We start from the raw sequence: 22,234 nt of genomic DNA, 5'->3' as shown, positions 1-22,234 counted from the left end.
AGACCAGCGTTGAATGGTTCTAGTCACTGGTACATCCTGTTTGAGTTTCTGCCTATAAGACGGTAGGAGCAAGATGGCGTCGTGGTCGGATTTGCCGAAGGGAGGGCGTCGCCGGGGCTTTGTATGTATCGCGGAAGTTAGAGTAGCAGTGGTCGAGTGTATTACCCCCGTGCGTAGTGTAATCAATATGCTGATAGAATTTAGGTAGCCTTGTTCTCAAATTTGCTTTGTTAAAATACCCAGCTACAATAAATGCAGCCTCAGGATATATGGTTTCCAGTTTACATAGAGTCAAGAGAAGTTCCTTGAGGGCCATCTTGGTGTCTGCTTGAGGGGGAATGTACACAGCTGTGACGATAACTGACGAGAATGTTACAATCTCTGACGTCTCTCTGGAAGGCAACCCTTGCTCGAATTTCATCTACCTTGTGGTCAAGAGACTGGACATTGGCGAGTAGTATACTCGGGAGCGGTGGGCGATGTGCCCGTCTACGGAGCCTGATCATCTGCCCCTTCTGCGGCGCCGTTGTTTTGGGTCGGCTTCTGGGATTAGATCCACTGTCCTGGGTGGTGGTCCGAACAGAGGATCTGCTTGTATCTGCTTGTATAGTTCTTCCCGGCTGTATGTAATAAGACTTAAGATTTCCTGGGGTAACAATGTAAGAAATAATACATAAAAAAACAAAATACTGCATACTTTTTTAAGGACTCGAAGAGAGAGAGAGAGAGGAAGAGAGGGAGAGAGAGAGAGAGAGAGAGAGAGAGAGAGAGAGAGAGAGAGAGAGAACCAATTTGTAGAGAGATAAGAGGATAAAATGATGAAGAGATGTCAGAAGGAAGGTGTGTCTGTGGTGAGAGAGAGAGCAGTAGAGATAGAGAGAGATAAGAGGATAAAATGATGAAGAGATGTCAGAAGGAAGGTGTGTCTGTGTTGAGAGAGAGCAGTAGAGATAGAGAGAGATAAGAGGATAAAATGATGAAGAGATGTCAGAAGGAAGGTGTGTCTGTGTTGAGAGAGAGCAGAAGAGATAGAGAGAGATAAGAGGATAAAATGATGAAGAGATGTCAGAAGGAAGGTGTGTCTGTGTTGAGAGAGAGAGCAGTAGAGATAGAGAGAGATAAGAAGATAAAATGATGAAGAGATGTCAGAAGGAAGGTGTGTCTGTGTTGAGAGAGAGAGCAGTAGAGATAGAGAGAGATAAGAGAATAAAATAATAAAGAGGGGTCAGAAGGTGTATTACATGTAGTTAGTTATAAGACCATCTGCCTTTGAAGTCAAAATGTCACAACTGAACCTCCATCAGTGTGATATTCAACACCAAAATACTCTGCTAAGTAATTGAGAAAACACACACACACACACCTCTAAATTGATTTGTCATTATTCTAGATTAGTCTGTAGTCTTCAGTCACAAGGTGATGATGTGTTTTCCTTGGCACTGGAACAAAGGCATTATCAGCCGTGGATAATTTTGTGTGTTATCGGCCGTGGGTCATTTTGTGCGTTATCGTCCGTGGGTCATTTTGTGCGTTATCCGCCGTGGGTCATTTTGTGCGTTATCCGCCGTGGGTCATTTTGTGCTTTATTGTCCGTGAGTCATTTTGTGCGTTATCCGCCGTGGGTAATTTTGTGCGTTATCTGCCGTGGATCATTTTGTGCATTATCAGCCGTGGATCATTTTGTGCATTATCAGCCGTGGATCATTTTGTGCGTTATCCGCCGTGGATCATTTTGTGCATTATCAGCCGTGGATCATTTTGTGCATGATCAGCCGTGGGTCATTTTGTGCGTTATCTGCCGCGGATCATTTTGTGCATTATCAGCCGTGGATCATTTTGTGCGTTATCCGCCGTGGGTAATTTTGTGCTTTATTGTCCGTGGGTCATTTTGTGCATTATCAGCCGTGGATCATTTTGTGCGTTATCCGCTGTGGGTAATTTTAGCCATGAGGTGAATATAAAATAATAGAATACCTGGAAATGTGTCTTTAAGAATGGTACTCAGGAACACTCCAAACTAGTAGTGAAAGTAGCTCAATCAAGTGTCTAAATCAACCAAGCGCTATTCCTGCTCTTAATCTGTACCTGCTCTTAATCTGTACCTGCTCTTATGAAATGGTTTTAATCTATAACTGTTCTTATGAAATGCTCTTAATCTGTACCTGCTCTTATGAAATGCTCTTAATCTGTACCTGCTCTTATGAAATGTTCGTAATCTATACCTGCTTTTATGAAATGCTCTTAATCTATACCTGATTTTATGAAATGCTCTTAATCTGTACCTGCTCTTATGAAATGCTCTTAATCTGTACCTGCTCTTATGAAATGCTCTTAATCGGTATCTGCTCTTATGAAATGCTCTTAATTTGTACCTGCTCTTATGAAATGCTCTTAATCTGTACCTGCTTTTATGAAATACTCTTAATCTGTACCTGCTCTTATGAAAGGCTCTTAATCTGTACCTGCTCGTATGAAATGCTTTTAATCTGTATCTGCTCTTATGAAATGCTCTTAATATGTACCTGCTCTTATGAAATGCTCTTAATCTGTACCTGCTCTTATGAAATGCTCTTAATCTGTACCTGCTCTTATGAAATGCTCTTAATCTATACCTGCTCTTATGAAATGCTCTTAATCTGTACCTGCTCTTATGAAATGCTCTTAATCTGTACCTGCTCTTATGAAATGCTCTTAATCTATACCTGATTTTATGAAATGCTCTTAATCTGTACCTGCTCTTATGAAATGCTCTTAATCTGTACCTGCTCTTATGAAATGCTCTTAATCTGTACCTGCTCTTATGAAATGCTCTTAATCGGTATCTGCTCTCATGAAATGCTCTTAATATGTACCTGCTCTTATGAAATGCTCTTAATCTGTACCTGCTCTTATGAAATGCTCTTAATCTGTACCTGATTTTATTTAATGCTCTTAATCTGTACCTGCTCTTATGAAATGCTCTTAATCTATACCTGCTCTTATGAAATGCTCTTGTGATTTTGTTCAGGTTCAACGTGGGAGAAATCTATACGTCAGATTGGCTTTGAAAGGTAAGACAATACAAACATACTGTAAATACAAACCTACAGTATACTGTACATAATATAGACTTCACAAAATAACGAAGTTATTATTATACACCCTAAAATTATAGAGATACTGTAGATATAGAATACAGGGTCTTCAGAAAGTATTCATACATCTTGACTTTTTCCACATGTTGTTGTGTTACAGCCTGAATTTAAAATTGATTCAATTTAGATTTTTGTCACTAGTCTACACACACAATATACCCCATAATGTCTAAGTGGAGTTATGTTTTTAAACATTTCTTGAGTCAACCCCTTTGTTATGTCAAGCCTGAATAAATTCAGATATAAAAATGTGCTCAACAAGTCACATAATAAGTTGAATGGACTCACTCTGTGTGCCATAATAGTGTTTAACATGATGACTACCTCATCTCTGTACCCCCCACACATACAATTATCTGTAAGGTCCCTCAGTCAAGCAGTGAATTTCATAACACAGATTCAATCACAAAGACCAGGGAGGTTTTCCACTGCCTCACAAAGAAAGGCCCCTACTGGTTCCTGCTACTCTTCCTGAGGTTTATTATGGATCCCCATTAGTTCCTGCCAAAGCAGCGGCTAATCTTCCTGGGGTTTATTATGGATCCCCATTAGTTCCTGCCAAAGCAGCGGCTAATCTTCCTGGGGTTTATTATGGATCCCCATTAGTTCCTGCCAAGGCAGCGGCTACTCTTCCTGGGGTTTATTATGGATCCCCATTAGTTCCTGCCAAGGCAGCGGCTACTCTTCCTGGGGTTTATTATGGATCCCCATTAGTTCCTGCCAAGGCAGCGGCTACTCTTCCTGGGGTTTATTATGGATCCCCATTAGTTCCTGCCAAAGCAGCGGCTAATCTTCCTGGGGTTTATTATGGATCCCCATTAGTTCCTGCCAAGGCAGCGGCTACTCTTCCTGGGGTTTATTATGGATCCCCATTAGTTCCTGCCAAGGCAGCGGCTACTCTTCCTGGGGTTTATTATGGATCCCCATTAGTTCCTGTCAAGGCAGCGGCTACTCTTCCTGGGGTTTATTATGGATCCCCATTAGTTCCTGCCAAAGCAGCGGCTAATCTCCCTGGGGTTTATTATGGATCCCCATTAGTTCCTGCCAAGGCAGCGGCTACTCTTCCTGGGGTTTATTATGGATCCCCATTAGTTCCTGCCAAGGCAGCGGCTACTCTTCCTGGGGTTTATTATGGATCCCCATTAGTTCCTGCCAAAGCAGCGGCTACTCTTCCTGGGGTTTATTATGGATCCCCATTAGTTCCTGCCAAGGCAGCAGCTACTCTTCCTGGGGTTAATTATGGATCCCCATTAGTTCCTGCCAAGGCAGCGGCTACTCTTCCTGGGGTTTATTATGGATCCCCATTAGTTCCTGGCATGGCAGCGGCTACTCTTCCTGGGGTTTATTATGGATCCCCATTAGTTCCTGCCAAGGCAGCGGCTACTCTTCCTGGGGTTTATTATGGATCCCCATTAGTTCCTGTCAAGGCAGCAGCTACTCTTCCTGGGGTTTATTATGGATCCCCATTAGTTCCTGTCAAGGCAGCGGCTACTCTTCCTGGGGTTTATTATGGATCCCCATTAGTTCCTGCCAAGGCAGTGGCTACTCTTCCTGGGGGTTTATTATGGATCCCCATTAGTTCCTGCCAAGGCAGCAGCTAGTCTTCCTGGGGTTTATTATGGATCCCCATTAGTTCCTGCCAAGGCAGCAGCTACTCTTCCTGGGGTTTATTATGGATCCCCATTAGTTCCTGCCAAGTCAGCAGCTACTCTTCCTGGGGTTTAATATGGATCCCCATTAGTTCCTGCCAAGGCAGCAGCTACTCTTCCTGAGGTTTATTATGGATGCCCATTAGTTCCTGCCAAGGCAGCATCTACTCTTCCTGGGGGTTTATTATGGATCCCCATTAGTTCCTGTCAAGGCAGCAGCTACTCTTCCTGGGGTTTATTAGGGATCCCCATTAGTTCCTGCCAAGGCAGCTACTCTTCCTGGGGTTTATTATGGATCCCCATTAGTTCCTGCCAAGGCAGCAGCTACTCTTCCTGGGGTCCAGCAACATTAAGGCAGTTATATACAATTTTAAATATTAAATGAAATTAAATTTCATTACACTTTACCCAACACATTCAGTGTGCTCCCCTCAGGCCACTACTCCACGATCACATATTTACAATACAACATCCATGTGTACGTGTGTGTGTGTGTGTGTGTGTGTGTGTGTGTGTGTGTGTGTGTGTGTGTGTGTGTGTGTGTGTGTGTGTGTGTGTGTGTCTGTACCTGTGTGTGTGTCTTTTCACAGTCCACAATATTCTTTAAGGTGTATTTTTACCTGTTTTTTAAAATCTGATTCTACTGCTGCATCAGTTACCTGATGTGGAATAGAGTTCCATGTAGTCATGGTGCTATGTAGTACTGTGTGCCTCCCATAGTCTGTTCTGGACTTGGGGACTGTGAAGAGACCTCTGGTGATATGTCTTGTTGGGTATGGATGGGTGTCTGAGCTGTGTGCCAGTAGTTTAAACAGACAGCTCGGTTCATTCAACATGTCAATACCTCTCATAAATACAAGTAGTGATGAAGTCAATCTCTCTTCCACTTTGAGCCATGAGAGATTGACATGCATATTATAAATGTTAGCCCTCTGTGTACATCCAAGCGCCAGCCGTGCTGCCCTGTTCTGAGCCAATTGTAAGTCCCTCTTTGTGGCACCTGACCACATGACTGAACAGTAGTCCAGGTGAGAGAAAACTAGGGCCTGTAGGACCTGCCTTGTTGATAGTGTTGTTAAGAAGGTAGAAACTAGGGCCTGTAGGACCTGCCTTGTTGATAGTGCTGTTAAGAAGGTAGAAACTAGGGCCTCTAGGACCTGCCTTGTTGATAGTGCTGTTAAGAAGGTAGAAACTAGGGCCTGTAGGACCTGCCTTGTTGATAGTGCTGTTAAGAAGGTAGAAACTAGGGCCTGTAGGACCTGCCTTGTTGATAGTGCTGTTAAGAAGGTAGAAACTAGGGCCTGTAGGACCTGCCTTGTTGATAGTGTTGTTAAGAAGGTAGAAACTAGGGCCTGTAGGACCTGCCTTGTTGATTGTGTTGTTAAGAAGGTAGAGCAGTGCTTTATTATAGACAGACTTCTCCCCATCTTAGCTACTGTTGTATCAATATGTTTTGACCATGACAGTTTACAATCCAGGGTTACTCCAAGCTGTTTAGTCACCTCAACTTGCTCAATTTCCACATGATTTTGTCAAGCGTGTCGTAAGGAGAGGACCAAAACGCAGCGGGAATATGTACACTCGTCTTCTTTATTACAGCCAAAGAAGGAAAAACCCAAAACAAACACGTATACAAAACACAACGACGATAGACAGGCCGGTAAGGCAAAAAGCTATACACAGCACAATCTCCCACAAACTAACAGGTGAAAACAGGCGACCTAAGTATGACTCTCAATCAGCAACAACGATGTACAGCTGTTCCTGATTGAGAGCCACACCAGGCCAACACAGAAATACAAAACTAGAACAGCCCCTTAGAAATACAATACAAGAACATACCCAACAACCCGGAACACCTAGATCAAACACCCCATCTTACATAAATACATACCTAATAAACCCCGAACCACTTAAATCAAATACCCTTTCTACATAGATACACCACTAAACCCAGAAACACTCTACACAAAATAACCCTCTATATAAACACATAACCAAAAACATGTACAACAAATACCCTCTGCCACGTCCTGACCAAACTACAATAACAAATAGGCCCTTTACTGGTCAGGACGTGACAGATTTATTACAAGATTTATTTGAGGTTTAAGGTTTAATAAACGATTTGTCTCATTGAAATTCCCACACTTCTCGTTCTATTCTGGGTAATACAAGTGAAGGATCTCACATGTATTTCTGCTCAATTCAGTGTATTCAGTGGAAGCTGGTGTGCCTTTAAATCTGAGGATTGTGTTTGATACCTTTCCATTGATTCCATCCCAAACATTACAACGAGTCTATCCTCCCATTTGTCCATCCACTAGCCACCACAGATTGAGTTTGGAGGCTTGTATACAATCCACTTCCCAAATATCCTTAAGTAGTGCGAGCCGGTTTCTCCAATAAGTACCAATACCAATACCACTTAATGTAATGTGTATGCGTGGCCAGAGATCTGACATGGGCTATGTGTCCTAAATGGCACCCTATTCCCTTCGTAGTGCACTACTTCTGACCAGGTCCGATTGGGTTCTGGTCGTGCTATATGTAGGGAATTGAGTGCCATTTGGGACACGACTTAGGTTTCTAAAGGCTCTTGATGGTTCTGACCTGTACTTCTCAACTTGTGGTTTCAGTTAATGCATGCTAAACCTCATTAGGTCTGGCAGTCTGTCAACAAGCCCTATGTGATGCATGTTAAACCTCATTAGGACTGGCAGTCTGTCAACAAGCCCTATGTGATGCATGTTATACCTCATTAGGACTGGCAGTCTGTCAACAAGCCCTATCTGATGCATGTTAAACCTCATTATGTCTCTCACAGCCTTTACCGCTCAGCCCAGTGCCCCTCTCTGTCTGTACAGTCGTGGCCAAAAGTTTTGAGAAGGACACAAATATTAATTTTCATAAAGTCTGCTGCCTCAGTTTGTATGATGGCAATTTGCATATACTCCAGAATGTTATGAAGAGTGATCAGATGAATTGCAATTAATTGCAAAGTCCCTCTTTGCCATGCAAATAAACTAAATGCCCCAAAAAAACATTTCCACTGCATTTCAGCCCTGCCACAAAAGGACCAGCTGACATCATGTCAGTGATTCTCTCGTTAACACAGATGTGAGTGTTGACGAGAACAAGGCTGGAGATCACTCTGTCACGCTGATTGAGTTTGAATACCAGACTGGAAGCTTCAAAAGGAGGGTGGTGCTTGGAATCATTGTTCTTCCTCTGTCAACCATGGTTACCTGCAAGGAAACACATGCCGTCATCATTGCTTTGCACAAAAAGGCCTTCACAGGCAAGGATATTGCTGCCAATAAGATTGCACCTAAATCAACCATTTATCGGATCATCAAGAACTTCAAGGAGATCGGTTCTAGTGTTGTGAAGAAGGCTTCAGGGTGCCCAAGAAAGTCTAGCAAGCGCCAGGACCGTCTCCTAAAGTTGATTCAGCTGCGGGATCGGGGCACCACCAGTACAGAGCTAGCTCAGGAATGGCAGCAGGCAGGTGTGAGTGCATCTGCACGCACAGTGAGGCGAAGACTTTCGGAGGATGGCCTGGTGTCAAGAAGGGCAGCAAAGAAGCCACTTCTCTCCAGGAAAAACATCAGGGACAGACTGATATTCTGCAAAAGGTACAGGCCTGACTGCTGAGGACTGGAGTAAAGTCATTTTCTCTGATGAATCCCCTTTCCGATTGTTTGGGACATCCGGAAAAAAGGTTGTCCGGAGAAGACAAGGTGAGCGCTACCATCAGTCCTGTGTCATGCCAACAGTAAAGCACCCTGAGACCATTCATGTGTGGTGTTGCTTCTCAGCCAAGGGAGTGGGCTCACTCACAATTTTGCCTAAGAACACAGCCATGAATAAAGAATGGTACCAACACATCCTCCGAGAGCAACTTCTCCCAACCATCCAGGAACAGTTTGGTGACAAACAATGCCTTTTCCAGCATGATGGAGCACCTTGCCATAAGGCAAAAGTGATAACTAAGTGGCTCGGGGAAAAAAACATCGATATTTTGGGTCCATGGCCAGGAAACTCCCCAGACCTTAATCCCATTGAGAACTTGTGGTCAATCCTCAAGAGGCGGGTGGACAAACAAAAACCCACAAATTCTGACAAACTCCAAGTATTAATTATGCAAGAATGGGCTGCCATCAGTCAGGATGTGACCAGAAGTTAATTGACAGCATGCCAGGGCGGATTGCAGAGGTCTTGAAAAAGAAGGTTCAACACTGCAAATATTGACTCTTTGCATCAACTTCATGTAATTGTCAATAAAAGTCTTTGACACTTATGAAATGCTTGCAATTATACTTCAGTATTCCATAGTAACATCTGACAAAAATATCTAAAGACACTGAAGCAGCAAACTTTGTGGAAATGAATATTTGTGTCATTCTCAAAACGTTTGGGCCACGACTGTACTCACACACAGTGTAGTGAGTAGAGTAGTGACACAAGGAGTTGGCTGCGTTTGGACATTCCTGTACCACAGATAATACGATCCCAGAGAGGTGAGTGAGTGTGTTTTCCTATTGATTCCTTTACTCCTACCATGTCTGTCTGTCTGTCTGTCTGTCTGGACAAGGCCTGTCTGTCTGTCTGTCTGTCTGTCTGTCTGGATAAGGCCTGTCTGTCTGGATAAGGCCTGTCTGTCTGTCTGGACAAGGCATGTCTGTATGTCTGGATAAGGCCTGTCTGTCTGGACAAGGCCTGTCTGTCTGGATAAGGCATGTCTGTATGTCTGGATAAGGCCTGTCTGTCTGTCTGGACAAGGCCTGTCTGTCTGTCTGGACAAGGCCTGTCTGTCTGTCTGGACAAGGCCTGTCTGTCTGTCTGTCTGTCTGTCTGTCTGTCTGTCTGTCTGTCTGTCTGTCTGTCTGTCTGTCTGTCTGTCTGTCTGTCTGTCTGGATAAGGCCTGTCTGTCTGTCTGTCTGGATAATGCCTGTCTGTCTGTCTGGATAATGCCTGTCTGTCTGTCTGGATTAGGTCTGCTTGTCTGGATAAGGTCTGTCTGTCTGTCTGTCTGTCTGTCTGTCTGTCTGTCTGTCTGTCTGTCTGTCTGTCTGTCTGTCTGTCTGTCTGTCTGTCTGTCTGTCTGTCCATATGGATAAGGTCTGTCTGTCTGTCTGTCTGTCTGTCTGTCTGTCTGGATGCCTACAGTAAGTGACGTATTGAAGAAGTGATTGAGACAGGATGTGAGAAAGTGGTGTGGGGTCTGAACGAGTGATGGGGAGAAAGTGGTGTGAGATCTGAACGAGTGATGGGAGAGAAAGAGGTGTGAGATCTGAACGAGTGATGGGAGAGAAAGAGGTGTGAGATCTGAACGAGTGATGGGGAGAAAGAGGAGTGAATGGACAGAGAAAGAGGTGTGAGATCTGAAAAACATATTATGAACACATCCAGTCAGAATGACAGTGGGTTGCCGGCTGGCTAGTGTGGATCCCAGCTGTACAGACAGACAGTAGCAGAACGTGCAGGACAGGTGTTGTTAACAGCTGAACATCTGGACCCAGATTAACCCTACATCTGGATTTAGATTAACACTACATCTGGACCCAGATTAAGCCTACATCTGGACCCAGATTAAGCCTACATCTGGACCTAGATTAACCCTACATCTGGACCCAGATTAACCCTACATCTGGACCCAGATTAACCCTACATCTGGACCCAGATTAACCCTACATCTTGACCCCAGATTAACCCTACATCTTGACCCCAGATTAACCCTACATCTTGACCCCAGATTAACCCTACATCTGGACCCCAGATTAACCCTACATCTTGACCCCAGATTAACCCTACATCTGGACTCAAAATTACGTTGAATGAATAGGCTTCTGTGGACTCAGCAGAGTCTGTGTCCAGGAAACAGACCCTAAATGAATCAAATAGATCCTTAATGTGTGCGTGTACAGATGTAAATCTGTTGCATGTCAGTAGTTTTCACTTGCCTTTTCAACAGGAAGGTCTCACCACCACTGCTGGTACAATAGAAGTACTCTCTTTTTAACAGGAGAGGGAAAAATAGAAATTAAAGTTGTTGGCTTGACTTGGTGTTGTTGGACGAGAGTTTTTCTTTCCGTTTCTTTCATCCATTTGTGATGAACAGAGCTTCAAAACAATAACATCTCCCATCTAGTGGAAACAAAGTCCGCGTCCCGAGTGAAACCCTATTTCCTTATATAATGCCCTACTTTTGACCAGGGCCCTACTTAGTGCACAGGATAGAGAAAAAGGGAGAATGCCTTTTGAGACTCACCCATAGGAGTCTTGATTAGATTAGGCTTTTCTACAGGAGCCAAGAGTTTAAACTATATTTTATTTGAGTGAGCATTTTCCATAGTGTTGATTAGCACTCTGCTTTTTAAACTTTGTTAACTTTAACGAGGCCACTATCCACTGAGGGCCAAGTTTAGGACGAAGTTTGTTTTTGTTTTTACTGACCTTGGAGGGTGATTGGGCACTTATTCACATCTCAGCATAACAACCAAACATTAGTTTTGCATTAGCCTCGTACCAAGGCTCACATTCCTTCATTAGCCTCGTACCCAGGCTTACATTCCTTCATTAACCTCGTACCCAGGCTCACATACCTTCATTAGCCTCGTACCCAGGCTCACATTCCTTCATTAGCCTCGTACCCAGGCTCACATACCTTCATTAGCCTCGTACCCAGGCTCACATTCCTTCATTAGCCTCGTACCCAGGCTTACATTCCTTCATTAGCCTCGTACCCAGGCTCACATACCTTCATTAGCCTCGTACCCAGGCTCACATTCCTTCATTAGCCTCGTACCCAGGCTCACATTCCTTCATTAGCCTCGTACCCAGGCTTACATTCCTTCATTAGCCTCGTACCCAGGCTCACATACCTTCATTAGCCTCGTACCCAGGCTCACATTCCTTCATTAGCCTTTATACCCAGGCTCACATTCCTTCCAATAGTTGAGTCAATGAGACTACATTGACATTTACTCTGCAAAGCTGTGTGACAACGACCTTTGCAACAGCTTTTGTTTATTGGTAACAGCTTTAATAATTCTACTCAGAACCCAGCTTGAAGAAAGAGATAACAAAATGGTTTTAGAAGGAAAACAGGATGTAGTGAAGTAGCAGTTAAAACCAGGAATATTCACCAACTGGTTTGGGTTTTAATTGAAGTAGCAATTAAAACCAGGAATATTCACCAACTGGTTTGGGTGTTAATTGAAGTAGAAATTAAAACCAGGAATATACAACAACTGGTTTGGGTTTTAATTGAAGTAGCAATTAAAACCAGGAATATACACCAACAAGTTAGGGTTTTCATTGAAGTAGCAATTAAAACCAGGAATATACACCAACTGGTTTGGGTTTTAATTGAAGTAGCAGTTAAAACCAGGAATATTCACCAACTGGTTTGGGTTTTAATTGAAGTAGCAGTTAAAACCAGGAATATTCACCAACTGGTTTGGGTTTTAATTGAAGTAGCAATTAAAACCAGGAATATACACCAACTGGTTTGGGTTTTAATTGAAGTAGCAGTTAAAACCAGGAATATTCACCAACTGGTTTGGGTTTTAATTGAAGTAGAAGTTAAAACCAGGAATATTCACCAACTGGTTTGGGTTTTAATTGAAGTAGGAGTTAAAACCAGGAATATTCACCAACTGGTTGTCACCCTCTGACCTAAGAGAGTTGGTTTTTCTCTGTTTAGGTAGGTCAGGGTGTGATAGGTGGGTGGGCATTCTATTTTGGGTATTTCTATGTTTTGGCCGGGTATGGTTTCCAATCAGAGGCCAGCTGTCTATCGTTGTCTCTGATTGAAAGCCATACTTAGGCAGCCTTTTTTCCCTTGGTTTTCGTGGGTAGTTATTTTCCGTTGTGTTGTCTGTTGCCCGACGGAGCTGTTTGCTGTCGTTTTGTTTCTTTGTAAAAGTGTTTAGTTTTCATTAAAGTATAATCATGAGTAATCAACACGCCGCGCCTTTGTCCCCTCTATACGACGCCCGTTACACTGGTTTGGGTTTTTAACTTTAAACCTGCTATATAAAAGTGCAATCTGTAGTTGCTACATCAAATTGTTTTACTTATTAATGAATGATATGTTCCCATTGATTCTTGTAGAATACAACTTATTAATGCCTCATGAGCTTAGTTTAACTGTCACACCCCACCACAACCCACAATACAAGCTTGTTTTAATACAGTATTTGTGAACAAAGTACATTTAAACAAAGACTATAGCCTGGGCTGGGCTGGACCATTAGAGACCAGACCTGTCCTCTAGTCTAGCAGGACTGGACTGGTCCATTAGAGCCCAGACCTGTCCTCTAGTCTAGCAGTACTGGGCTGGACCTTTAGAGACCAGACCTGTCCTCTAGTCTAGCAGTACTGGACTGGTCCTTTAGAGACCAGACCTGTCCTCTAGTCTAGCAGTACTGGACTGGACTGGTCCATTAGAGACCAGACCTGTCCTCTAGTCTAGCAGTACTGGACTGGACCTTTAGAGACCAGACCTGTCCTCTAGTCTAGCAGTACTGGACTGGACCTTTAGAGACCAGACCTGTCCTCTAGTCTAGCAGTACTGGGCTGGGCTGGACCATTAGAGACCAGACCTGTCCTCTAGTCTAGCAGTACTGGACTGGACTGGTCCATTAGAGCCTAGACCTGTCCTCTAGTCTAGCAGTACTGGACTGGACTGGTCCATTAGAGACCAGACCTGTCCTCTAGTCTAGCAGTACTGGACTGGACTGGTCCATTAGAGACCAGACCTGTCCTCTAGTCTAGCAGTACTGGGCTGGACTGGTCCTTTAGAGACCAGACCTGTCCTCTAGTCTAGCAGTACTGGACTGGTCCATTAGAGACCAGACCTGTCCTCTAGTCTAGCAGTACTGGACTGGTCCTTTAGAGACCAGACCTGTCCTCTAGTCTAGCAGTACTGGACTGGTCCATTAGAGACCAGACCTGTCCTCTAGTCTAGCAGTACTGGACTGGACTGGTCCATTAGAGACCATACCTGTCCTCTAGTCTAGCAGGACTGGACTGGACTGGTCCATTAGAGACCAGACCTGTCCTCTAGTCTAGCAGTACTGGACTGGACTGGACCTTTAGAGACCAGACCTGTCCTCTAGTCTAGCAGGACTGGACTGGTCCATTAGAGACCAGACCTGTCCTCTAGTCTAGCAGTACTGGACTGGACTGGTCCATTAGAGACCAGACCTGTCCTCTAGTCTAGCAGTACTGGACTGGACTGGACCTTTAGAGACCAGACCTGTACTCTAGTCTAGCAGTACTGGGCTGGACTGGTCCATTAGAGACCAGACCTGTCCTCTAGTCTAGCAGTACTGGACTGGTCCATTAGAGACCAGACCTGTCCTCTAGTCTAGCAGTACTGGACTGGACCTTTAGAGACCAGACCTGTCCTCTAGTCTAGCAGTACTGGACTGGACTGGACCTTTAGAGACCAGACCTGTCCTCTAGTCTAGCAGTACTGGACTGGTCCTTTAGAGACCAGACCTGTCCTCTAGTCTAGCAGTACTGGGCTGGACCTTTAGAGACCAGACCTGTCCTCTAGTCTAGCAGGACTGGACTGGTCCTTTAGAGACCAGACCTGTCCTCTAGTCTAGCAGTACTGGACTGGTCCATTAGAGACCAGACCTGTACTCTAGTCTAGCAGGACTGGACTGGTCCATTAGAGACCAGACCTTTCCTCTAGTCTAGCAGTACTGGACTGGACTGGTCCATTAGAGACCAGACCTGTCCTCTAGTCTAGCAGGACTGGACTGGTCCATTAGAGACCAGAACTGTCCTCTAGTCTAGCAGTACTGGGCTGGACTGGTCCATTAGAGACCAGACCTGTCCTCTAGTCTAGCAGTACTGGGCTGGACCTTTAGAGACCAGACCTGTCCTCTAGTCTAGCAGTACTGGACTGGACTGGACCTTTAGAGACCAGACCTGTCCTCTAGTCTAGCAGTACTGGACTGGACTGGTCCATTAGAGACCAGACCTGTCCTCTAGTCTAGCAGTACTGGACTGGTCCATTAGAGACCAGACCTGTCCTCTAGTCTAGCAGTACTGGACTGGACTGGACCTTTAGAGACCAGACCTGTCCTCTAGTCTAGCAGTACTGGACTGGTCCATTAGAGACCAGACCTGTCCTCTAGTCTAGCAGTACTGGACTGGTCCATTAGAGACCAGACCTGTCCTCTAGTCTAGCAGTACTGGACTGGTCCATTAGAGCCCAGACCTGTCCTCTAGTCTAGCAGTACTGGACTGGTCAATTAGAGACCAGACCTGTCCTCTAGTCTAGCAGGACTGGACTGGACCTTTAGAGACCAGACCTGTCCTCTAGTCTAGCAGTACTGGGCTGGACTGGTCCATTAGAGACCAGACCTGTCCTCTAGTCTAGCAGTACTGGACTGGACTGGACCTTTAGAGACCAGACCAGTCCTCTAGTCTAGCAGTACTGGACTGGTCCATTAGAGACCAGACCTGTCCTCTAGTCTAGCAGGACTGGACTGGTCCATTAGAGACCAGACCTGTCCTCTAGTCTAGCAGTACTGGGCTGGACTGGTCCATTAGTGACCAGACCTGTCCTCTAGTCTAGCAGTACTGGGCTGGACTGGTCCATTAGAGCCCAGACCTGTCCTCTAGTCTAGCAGTACTGGACTGGTCCATTAGAGCCCAGACCTGTCCTCTAGTCTAGCAGGACTGGACTGGACTGGTCCTTTAGAGACCTGACCTGTCCTCTAGTCTAGCAGTACTGGACTGGACTGGTCCTTTAGAGCCCAGACCTGTCCTCTAGTCTAGCAGTACTGGACTCGTCCATTAGAGACCAGACCTGTCCTCTAGTCTAGCAGGACTGGACTGGACTGGTCCTTTAGAGACCAGACCTGTCCTCTAGTCTAGCAGTACTGGACTGGACTGGACCTTTAGAGACCAGACCTGTCCTCTAGTCTAGCAGTACTGGACTGGTCCATTAGAGACCAGACCTGTCCTCTAGTCTAGCAGGACTGGACTGGTCCATTAGAGACCAGACCTGTCCTCTAGTCTAGCAGTACTGGACTGGACCTTTAGAGACCAGACCTGTCCTCTAGTCTAGCAGTACTGGACTGGTCCATTAGAGACCAGACCTGTCCTCTAGTCTAGCAGGACTGGACTGGTCCATTAGAGACCAGACCTGTCCTCTAGTCTAGCAGTACTGGACTGGTCCATTAGAGCCCAGACCTGTCCTCTAGTCTAGCAGTACTGGACTGGACCTTTAGAGACCAGACCTGTCCTCTAGTCTAGCAGTACTGGACTGGTCCATTAGAGACCAGACCTGTCCTCTAGTCTAGCAGTACTGGACTGGTCCATTAGAGACCAGACCTGTCCTCTAGTCTAGCAGTACTGGACTGGTCCATTAGAGACCAGACCTGTCCTCTAGTCTAGCAGGACTGGACTGGTCCCTTAGAGACCAGACCTGTCCTCTAGTCTGGCCGTACTGGACTGGACTGGTCCATTAGAGACCAGACCTGTCCTCTAGTCTAGCAGTACTGGACTGGACTGGTCCATTAGAGACCAGACCTGTCCTCTAGTCTAGCAGTACTGGACTGGTCCATTAGAGACCAGACCTGTCCTCTAGTCTAGCAGTACTGGACTGGACCTTTAGAGACCAGACCTGTCCTCTAGTCTAGCAGTACTGGGCTGGACTGGTCCATTAGAGACCAGACCTGTCCTCTAGTCTAGCAGTACTGGACTGGTCCATTAGAGACCAGACCTGTCCTCTAGTCTAGCAGTACTGGACTGGTCCATTAGAGACCAGACCTGTCCTCTAGTGTAGCAGTACTGGACTGGTCCATTAGAGACCAGACCTGTCCTCTAGTCTAGCAGTACTGGACTGGACCTTTAGAGACCAGACCTGTCCTCTAGTCTAGCAGGACTGGACTGGACCTTTAGAGACCAGACCTGTCCTCTAGTATAGCAGTACTGGACTGGTCCATTAGAGACCAGACCTGTCCTCTAGTCTAGCAGTACTGGACTGGACCTTTAGAGACCAGACCTGTCCTCTAGTCTAGCAGTACTGGACTGGTCCATTAGAGACCAAACCTGTCCTCTAGTCTAGCAGTACTGGACTGGTCCATTAGAGACCAGAACTGTCCTCTAGTCTAGCAGGACTGGACTGGGCTGGTCCATTAGAGACCAGACCTGTCCTCTAGTCTAGCAGCACTGGACTGGTCCATTAGAGACCAGAACTGTCCTCTAGTCTAGCAGTACTGGACTGGACTGGTCCATTAGAGCCCAGACCTGTCCTCTAGTCTAGCAGTACTGGACTGGACTGGTCCATTAGAGACCAGACCTGTCCTCTAGTCTAGCAGTACTGGACTGGACTGGACCTTTAGAGACCAGACCTGTCCTCTAGTCTAGCAGTACTGGACTGGACTGGTCCATTAGAGACCAGACCTGTCCTCTAGTCTAGCAGGACTGGACTGGACTGGACCTTTAGAGACCAGACCTGTCCTCTAATCTAGCAGTACTGGACTGGTCCATTAGAGACCAGACCTGTCCTCTAGTCTAGCAGTACTGGACTGGACTGGTCCATTAGAGACCAGACCTGTCCTCTAGTCTAGCAGTACTGGACTGGTCCTTTAGAGACCAGACCTGTCCTCTAGTCTAGCAGGACTGGACTGGACTGGACCTTTAGAGCCCAGACCTGTCCTCTAGTCTAGCAGTACTGGACTGGTCCATTAGAGACCAGACCTGTCCTCTAGTCTAGCAGTACTGGACTGGACTGGTCCATTAGAGACCAGACCTGTCCTCTAGTCTAGCAGTACTGGACTGGTCCATTAGAGACCAGACCTGTCCTCTAGTCTAGCAGTACTGGACTGGTCCATTAGAGACCAGACCTGTCCTCTAGTCTAGCAGTACTGGACTGGACTGGTCCTTTAGAGACCAGACCTGTCCTCTAGTCTAGCAGTACTGGACTGGACCTTTAGAGACCAGACCTGTCCTCTAGTCTAGCAGTACTGGACTGGACCTTTAGAGACCAGACCTGTCCTCTAGTCTAGCAGGACTGGACTGGACTGGACCTTTAGAGCCCAGACCTGTCCTCTAGTCTAGCAGTACTGGACTGGTCCATTAGAGACCAGACCTGTCCTCTAGTCTAGCAGTACTGGACTGGACTGGTCCATTAGAGACCAGACCTGTCCTCTAGTCTAGCAGTACTGGACTGGTCCATTAGAGACCAGACCTGTCCTCTAGTCTAGCAGTACTGGACTGGACCTTTAGAGACCAGACCTGTCCTCTAGTCTAGCAGTACTGGACTGGTCCATTAGAGACCAGACCTGTCCTCTAGTCTAGCAGTACTGGACTGGTCCATTAGAGACCAGACCTGTCCTCTAGTCTAGCAGGACTGGACTGGTCCATTAGAGACCAGACCTGTCCTCTAGTCTAGCAGTACTGGACTGGACTGGACCTTTAGAGACCAGACCTGTCCTCTAGTCTAGCAGTACTGGACTGGACTGGTCCATTAGAGACCAGACCTGTCCTCTAGTCTAGCAGTACTGGACTGGACCTTTAGAGACCAGACCTGTCCTCTAGTCTAGCAGTACTGGACTGGACTGGTCCATTAGAGACCAGACCTGTCCTCTAGTCTAGCAGTACTGGACTGGTCCTTTAGAGACCAGACATGTCCTCTAGTCTAGCAGTACTGGACTGGACCTTTAGAGACCAGACCTGTCCTCTAGTCTAGCAGTCCTGGACTGGTCCATTAGAGACCAGACCTGTCCTCTAGTCTAGCAGTACTGGACTGGACTGGACCTTTAGAGACCAGACCTGTCCTCTAGTCTAGCAGTACTGGACTGGTCCATTAGAGACCAGACCTGTCCTCTAGTCTAGCAGTACTGGACTGGACTGGTCCATTAGAGACCAGACCTGTCCTCTAGTCTAGCAGTACTGGACTGGTCCATTAGAGACCAGACCTGTCCTCTAGTCTAGCAGTACTGGACTGGACTGGTCCATTAGAGACCAGACCTGTCCTCTAGTCTAGCAGTACTGGACTGGACTGGTCCATTAGAGACCAGACCTGTCCTCTAGTCTAGCAGTACTGGACTGGTCCTTTAGAGACCAGACCTGTCCTCTAGTCTAGCAGGACTGGACTGGACTGGTCCATTAGAGACCAGACCTGTCCTCTAGTCTAGCAGTACTGGACTGGTCCTTTAGAGACCAGACCTGTCCTCTAGTCTAGCAGGACTGGACTGGACTGGATCTTTAGAGACCAGACCTGTCCTCTAGTCTAGCAGTACTAGACTGGACCTTTAGAAACCAGACCATGGTTCAAGTACTATTCAGAATCTTTTCCAAAACTTTATCTGGGCTTGATTGAGCTTGCCTGGTGCAATGGAACCAATAGACTAGTTGGAAACAATGTAAACCCCACCCTTCTTGCACTCCACGCAGGCTAAAGAAAGATTTAGAATACTATTTGAACCCAGGTCTGTTAGAGACCTGCTGCCACCTCGATCAAACAGCTTTCTGGGCACCAATTACCCACAGTCCTCTTGGTGAACTTCCTGTCCTGTCTGATCTAATGTTTACCCTACCGGATATAGAGCTCAGTGTATGTGTTATAGTTTGTGTGTCAGTGTAGGTGAGTGCCAGTGTACTTGATGTGTTGTTCTAATAGCTATATTAGTTCAAGGTGGCGTGACCATGTCCATTATACCACACATCTCAATTCTAAACCATTCCATATTTTAACTAAGTCATGAAAATGGGTATTTCTCGTCATAACATTTATGAGCATATTTTTTTATTTTTTTAAATAATCGAAAAATTAAAAACAGGAATTCCCCAAAACCATTTAAAATGTTTCCCTTCCACACAAAGAAGGGAATCTTTGTTTTGTGTTGAATGACTCTGGTGAGTCTGCCAGATAAACAAAGATTACGACGGAATTATTCAGTCCTTAGGGAATATAAACACGTTTCGCCCAGTTCTACATTCGCTGTTGCATTGAGAGGGAAAAACCATATGTCAGCGTCCCAGATGGCACCCTATTCCCTATATAGTGCACTACTTTAGACAGGGCCCTATGGGTCCCTATACCCTACATAGTGCACTACTTTAGACAGGGCCCTATGGGACCCTATACCCTACATAGTGCACTACTTTAGACAGGGCCCTATGGGACCCTATACCCTACATAGTGCACTACTTTAGACAGGGCCCTATGGGACCCTATACCCTACATAGTGCACTACTTTAGACAGGGCCCTATGGGACCCTATTCCCTACATAGTGCACTACTTTAGACCAGGACCCAATGGGTCCCTATTCCCTACATAGTGCACTACTTTAGACAGGACCCTATGGGTCCCTATTCCCTACATAGTGCACTACTTTAGACCAGGACCCAATGGGACCCTATTCCCTACATAGTGCACTACTTTAGACCAAGACCCCCTATAGAGAATAGGGTGCCATATGGCACAGATGCTATGTATTCTTCTCATGACTTTTAGTCCATTGTTTAGCTGGAATTGAATTCATTTCATTTTAATGAGGAGTATTTAATACGGGGCTTGATTTCATTAAAGTGGTTGTGGAACCTCATATATACCTATAACATTCAGCAATATGTCTTGTATTTGGAAAACTCTTCTGATTCCCACCATGTATTCAGCCTAACAGGTGAGAGATGGGGGGATTGTAACATACTAATTAAACACATCTAATGATGTTGAAAGTCTGGGTAAGGTGTCAGTCCTACTGTGTTACTGGCGTGGTAGATGCTCTGCACGTGAGCCTTTCTCTTCAACGTCAACCATCGAAAACTTTGAGAATCACCCAAATAACGTGTTACCTAGTGGGTCTAGATTCCATCTTAGCGCGGAAGGATCCGCGTTATAGCGCGAGTGACATTTTAAAGGGGCCATTTTCCCGATTTGAGCCCGACCAGATGCAATGTTTACCGTCTCCGCGAACACTGGAACATTGCAGTTTAAATTTCCAAGTGCGCTATAGTAGTGTTTAAGGGGTTATTAGCTTGGTAGAGGACACAGTTCTCCATTATGAAGCCTCACTATTTTGATAATCACAATGGAATGTTATAGAAAAGGAAGCATCCGTCTTTTCACAAATCTTTCCGTGAACCTATTGAACTGTCTCCACGTCCCAGAGAGGTTGTAAAGACAGACATTATGAAGAGTAATTATTTTGGGTTGTGGTTGGAGAGACTCGCTGTGTCGCCTCTCACAGCTCTGTCTGTCTGTCTCTCTGTCTCTCTGTTTCTCTGTGTCTCTGTCTCTCTGTTTCTCTGTGTCTCTGTGTCTCTGTCTCTCTGTCTCTCTGTCTCTCTGTCTCTCTGTGTCTCTGTTTCTCTGTGTCTCTGTGTCTCTGTCTCTCTGTCTCTCTGTCTCTCTGTCTCTCTGTGTCTCTGTCTCTCTGTGTCTCTGTCTCTCTGTCTCTCTGTCTCTCTGTGTCCAGTGTGATAGGTGCAGATGCAGGGAACGGTATACGAGTGTTCCTCCCTGACATAGGGATGTTTCTAGCAGGGCTGGCCTGCCTGCTGCTGTGTCGTAGTCTGTTTCAGAAGAGACCGCCAGAGGACATGGCCCAGGACAACACTGACTACGAACCGGAGGGAGAGGTGAGTGGAGGGAGACGCACACACACACACACACACACACACACACACACACACACACACACACACACACACTCACACACGCTCGTACCTGTTCACACATGCACAGACTAAAACATTTGCTAACACACACACACACACACACTTACATTTTTTTGTTAAAATGGGAGAAAAAAGTTAATTATTTAAATAAAACCTATTTTTCTGTTATAAAATCTGTTTATCTATTAAATCTATATTTATTGATCATCTTAACAATGACTTCACTAGTTCAGGTGGGCTTTCGTTTCAGTTCAAGTGGGCTTTCGTTTCAGTTCAGGTGGGCTTTCGTTTCAGTTCAGGTGGGCTTTCGTTTCAGTTCAGGTGGGCTTTCGTTTCAGTTCAGGTGGGCTTTCGTTTCAGTTCAGGTGGGCTTTCGTTTCAGTTCAGGTGGGCTTTCGTTTCAGTTCAGGTGGGCTTTCGTTTCAGTTCAGGTGGGCTTTCGTTTCAGTTCAGGTGGGCTTTCGTTTCAGTTCAGGTGGGCTTTCGTTTCAGCAACCAGAAGGAAAGGAAGGGTTCTCAACAACAACAATGACAAAAATCATGAGAGTGGCTTTACCAAGAAAAACTCCCGAATGGACTAATTCGAGGAGGCTCACTTTAATCCGTCGTACAGGATGAGAACAGGTGACTGGCGTGTCGATGTCTTCCTCAGAGTGACCTGACCATAGTGCATTTAGCCCCTATTTCTAGCCTAGTGGCCCATTGAGACACAACAATTTAAACAAATTATAATGGCAAATTATAGAACCAGATGATATAAATAACAAGAGAAATAGTGTGTCTGGTT

General features: G+C 45.6%; 1 long non-coding RNA gene across 1 annotated transcript in view; it reads left to right on the top strand.

The window, feature by feature from the left end:
* Positions 1 to 2,953: 2,953 nt before the first annotated feature.
* Positions 2,954 to 22,234, top strand: part of LOC115186298 (uncharacterized) — a 28,379-nt gene continuing 9,098 nt past the window's right edge. Inside the window, exons 1-2 of the long non-coding RNA XR_003875672.1 lie at positions 2,954 to 3,050; positions 21,246 to 21,408. This is a non-coding gene — a long non-coding RNA (uncharacterized LOC115186298). The remainder of the gene's footprint in view (positions 3,051 to 21,245; positions 21,409 to 22,234) is intronic.

This window comes from Salmo trutta, unplaced genomic scaffold (assembly GCF_901001165.1).
Source record: "Salmo trutta unplaced genomic scaffold, fSalTru1.1, whole genome shotgun sequence".
Taxonomy (NCBI): domain Eukaryota; kingdom Metazoa; phylum Chordata; class Actinopteri; order Salmoniformes; family Salmonidae; genus Salmo; species Salmo trutta.
Note: the sequence above shows the minus strand (reverse complement) of the source record. Positions and strands in the feature narration are given on the sequence as shown.